This window comes from Micropterus salmoides, unplaced genomic scaffold (assembly GCF_014851395.1).
Source record: "Micropterus salmoides isolate LMB-PRFRI ecotype aquatic unplaced genomic scaffold, ASM1485139v1 Ms_hic_scaffold_1258, whole genome shotgun sequence".
In the NCBI taxonomy this organism is placed as follows: Eukaryota; Metazoa; Chordata; class Actinopteri; order Centrarchiformes; family Centrarchidae; genus Micropterus; species Micropterus salmoides.
Window position 1 is genome coordinate 21,788 of NW_024040328.1, and position 4,718 is coordinate 26,505.

At 37.7% G+C, this 4,718-nt stretch overlaps 2 long non-coding RNA genes across 2 annotated transcripts; both read left to right on the forward strand.

Moving 5' to 3' along the window:
* Window positions 1–1,116: 1,116 nt before the first annotated feature.
* On the forward strand, window positions 1,117–2,992 carry LOC119900119. The gene is made up of 3 exons (XR_005444007.1): window positions 1,117–1,148; window positions 2,193–2,359; window positions 2,879–2,992. It is a non-coding gene; the product is annotated as an uncharacterized LOC119900119 (long non-coding RNA).
* Window positions 2,993–4,298, forward strand: LOC119900120. Its single transcript, XR_005444008.1, has 3 exons — window positions 2,993–3,011; window positions 3,790–3,920; window positions 4,238–4,298. It is a non-coding gene; the product is annotated as an uncharacterized LOC119900120 (long non-coding RNA).
* The last annotated feature ends 420 nt before the right edge of the window (window positions 4,299–4,718 follow it).

The following is a 4,718-nucleotide window of genomic DNA, read 5'->3' on the forward strand; positions in this document are numbered from 1 at the left end:
CATATGAGCGTATCCTAAATTAGCGCCCCTACCGGTGGCGTTTGTCCATACCTCCCAAAACAGCAATTTCAAACTTCATTTCCCAACCACACTTATGTTGTGTAAAACACATGACCTACGTCACATGACATAAACACATGTAGACCCCAACGACACAAGGAGGTTAACCATATTTGTTAGCAGATGTGTGCAGCTGTAGATTGTTGAGACTGTCCTCACCAAAAACACAATCATGTAGATCATTTGTCAAAATTATGACCCACATTTGTACAGCACTAACACATGAGAAAGACGGTCACATATTATAAATAGCCAGAATGTCCTACTTCGGGTGTACATACCATCTTAGTAGGTTTTCACTCAGGAGAGGCATTTAATTCATGTGTGAAAAAGATTGATTTAGGTTTTTAATAACATAGGTTGTGCAACTTATGTTTTTTTGTAGGCCAATTTTTGATAATGATAATGTTGATAATGAACAAAATGTTAATCTTCTCACTATGCATTTCTTGAAAACCCCTTCCACTTGTGTGAACATTTGTGTAACATTCAGAAAGCCCATTCAGTTGCTTCAGTTCGCAGCATTAGCTAGCAACGTTAGCTAGCAACATTAGCAACTGTAACTGTGTAATTAGCTAGCTAACAATCTCAACAAGTCCTCCAACCTAAACAACCATGTATGTTGTTTTACCATGCTGGTTGGTGTTTTTTTTTTTATATTTACTTTAGGACAGAGCTGGGCTAAGTTAGCGGTTTCCCCCTGTTTCCAGTCTTATGCTAAGTCACCTCCTAGCTGTAATTTCATATGGTGTCATCTGCAAGAGCACACATATTGTAAATGTATTTCCCAAAATGTCTAACTATTCATTTGATGGAACACAGTCTTTTACTACTGTCTGATTATTTGTGGTAATAATTGAGCTACCATAAATGAGCTACCACTTTATTAAGAGTTTGTCCATAGTTTCAATATATATACTGTAATCCTCTTTTCTTCTCTAGGCTATTGGCCTAACATTGGACCGAGACACAGTGCGTTTGTACTTGTGTGACAGTAGCAGTAGCCCGATGTGGCTAACAGTAGCGTGCAGTACAGGCACTGTGGACATGCTTCTAGCTGGATCAGCCCTAAGAAGGTAGCAAAGCAGGTAGGTTAGAATCATATATGTTTTCATCTTCATCAAAGGAGGGAACGACAGAAACCAGAAATTACACATCTGCTTGTTGTGTGTTTTCCTCTTTCCATTTCTATTGTCTCTGCTCTGTCCTCTCACTTTCTCAAAAGCTGCTTGTTTGCGTTCTTCTATCCTTCTCCTAATTTGCATTCTCAAGAGCCACCTTTACATTAGGGGATAGAGAGTATACCAAATGATTAGTCTTCGACTGCAAGAAAGCTGTTTGCCATAGCAACAAGTAACTGCAACTCCCAGATTGCACGTGGGGAACAAAAAACTGCACTGACATCTAAATAGCACTACAACTACAGTAGATGTTGACAGCTAGCCTGACATCAATTAGTGATCTAATGCTGACATATAGCCTTGCTATGATGTGTGTCATATTAACTTACTCAGACATGCCACTTACAAATTCAGTGCTACTGACATTGTAGTGCTAGTGACAATAACTAATTTATTTGATCTCAGCTTTCTGCTACCATACCCGATGAATGAATATCAAAAAAAAAAATCGAAATGTACAATATTACATAATAACAAAAAAACAGTATTGTGCTAAGCCCATATAAATATAATCAACAGTTTTTAGACGTCAATAAAATAAATTGCAGACCAGCTCTTTAGTTCTACTGATGATTTCTATGATGTTTTCCTATGATGTCAAAATAACTTTGCTAAGGTGAATGAATGTGTGAAAGAAATAATACTTTTTGTTTTTAAATGTATACTAAAGTACATACAATGTATATAAAGTGTCATTTAGTCACCTTATTTCTGGCTGCCCTCGTTTAAATTTGGCTTTGTGATAACAAACTTATTTTTGTTATGAATTGGGGCTGTATAAATAAAATTGATTTTTACAAAAAAAAGCACGATGATATTTATTGTGTAGAGACAGAGAAAGAAAAGAGCAGAAAAAGACTAACTTCTTATGTAGGTTGGATTTAGCTAAAATGAATTCAATTTAGCAAATCTCACTCAGCATACCTTCTCCTCTGTCTTTGTCCTCACCAGGCTCTCCTGGAGTGGAGTAAATATGTTGCTCCACATGATATATCATTTGCCAAGGGGCTGCTGCACAGTCTGATGGGAGGTTTATCCCCAGTAGGACAGGGAGGCCCCAACATCACGAGAAATCGGCGTAGCGTTGATACACAACCTCAAAACATCGAGGAGGAGCTGTAAGTACAGTCTGTTCTCTAAATACATTGCCAGTCCATTAGAGGCTACCCAATTTTTGTAATGCTGCAAAAACTAAAGAGATAATCTGACTGAAGCAACTGAATGGGCTTTCTGAATGTCATAAAAATGTGCAGACAAGTTGAAGGGTTTTTTACACTACTGTACATGAAAAAAGAAATTAGCTTAAAATGTCTGAGAAATAGTTTGAAAATGTACGTTACAGTTAACATTTCGGGAAGTTGAAAGCCATTTTTCTATCGATTCATTAACATTTGTTGTACATTTGCTTCCATTTGCTTTTTCCAGCTCATTCAATCCTATAACCACCTTATACAAAAAAAGAAAGAAACAATCTGGAAACCATCTTGAAATTAGCCGCAGTAGAAAATTTAATTCTCCTTGCACACATTAGGCTAAATATAGACTTGTACACAAATCAGTAAGACAGATCTCCCAAAGGTCAAGTTCCCACTGTCATGTGAACAGTTTGTACTTTTTCTGTCCTTGTGTTTTGGCAGGTTTTTGAGGGTCGGTCAAGTGGTGATGGAAATTATAAATCTTGTGCCTGAAGTGGATATGGTTGTTCAGAGTATCCTTGGAACTGGCTTTCAGTCCATGAAGTCAGCAACACTATCCTTGATACTGTAGAAGGTAAGCCTGGTGTCTGCACACAAACGTGAACAAATGTTTTCCTTTCAGGATGAAATTGACTTTCAATGAAATGTTTGATAGAGGACTGAACTAAGGCATACACGCTAACATGAGCTTTGGGTGTCAACTCTTACAATGAAGCAGCAAGAACAGAGAGATGAAATCTGATGGTTAACGCATTCACAGGACATATTGTGTTGCAAGGAGTGTGACTTGCTTTATTTGTCACACTCTGCCACAGTCATTGTTGTTATTTCTACCTGGAGTATATGCACTGTATAACCTAGAGGAAAAAGTTCACATCCTATATCAGGGGACTGATAAAAGATAGAAAATGTTGAACTAAGTATAGCAGCATGCTGGAAATGGAGTACATGTACTGTATTACCTAGTGTTAAAAAGAAGTTCACACCCTATCTCAGGGGGCCGATGGAAGACAGAAAGACTAGTGGAGTTACCATGTGGGAAATGGATACACACACACACACACACACACACACACACACACACACACACACACACACACACACACACACACACCCACACACACACACACACACACACACAGGAAACTTACAAGGAAAAAACTATCCCCCTGGGACGTATTGCACAAAGAAATAGAGGTCAAGTGGGTAACTCAAGGAGTTAGGTGCATTGCTTTTTTAAACTCTGTGTTGAAAATGTAATTTTATTTCACTGCAAATCACTGAATAGGACTGTGGTCAACTGATCTGGCTTTGTCCTTGTTTTTATTGTCTAAACTCTTCCTGGTTTGCAGAAATGATGACCAATGTCCTGGAAGACGCTGATCAGCTGCAACTGACTTATCTAATGTTGCTGACAAACGAGCCTGGCGGAAGCGTTTGGATCGGTCACGTTCTTGACAGTTTGATGGAAAACATTGTGAAGGTATGCCAGCAGTATTTCAACTGCCCATGAGCCTTTGGCTATGTATCTCTTAAAGCTTCAACCTTGCACTTACCATAGATATACAATGTAATTGACGATTAAATTTACCTTTAGTAAATGACTCACTTGCATGTTATTTGATATAAATTCATAAAGTATAATTTATTAAAACAGTAAGAACATGAATGTGTATGAAATGATGAAAGTCTGACAGCTCTCGGTGATATGAAATGCAGTGACTTTAGGGGATGACATGTTTGAGGTTTTTGGTAATAGTATGGAAGTATGAAACACTTTTTTTGCTTCTGTTTTCCTAGGGTCTGGCATCTGAGTCTTTAACATGTGAGGATCTCTTGGGTCCCTTTGAGGGGCTCTTAACACAAAGAGCATAAGTATTGAGGTGTGGAGATCAATGATCTGCCAGAACAGCTCCACTCTACAGCAAGCTCTACTGATGGACTGGCTGCCATTGATTCAGAAGGTAAAAATTACTACACTACATTTGAAGACTTTCATTTTGAAGTGATATGCTGTCTGAAACTATGTGAAAAAAGCATGAATGATTATTGAGTCCTCCTCCAACTTTATGCTACACTCTTTACCTTTCTTCATTGTTTTGGGGGGTGTTTTGTGTTGGAATTTCTTTCTTCATTTTGGGGTTAATGTATTGTAGAAATGTGTGGGATCTATTTAATCAGTCAGTATGCATATCTCTATCAACAGACCCTTTATAAAGAAACACTTACAGAAAAATTGTATCCATCAATAATTAGTTTACTTATTTTCTATGTTTAGAAA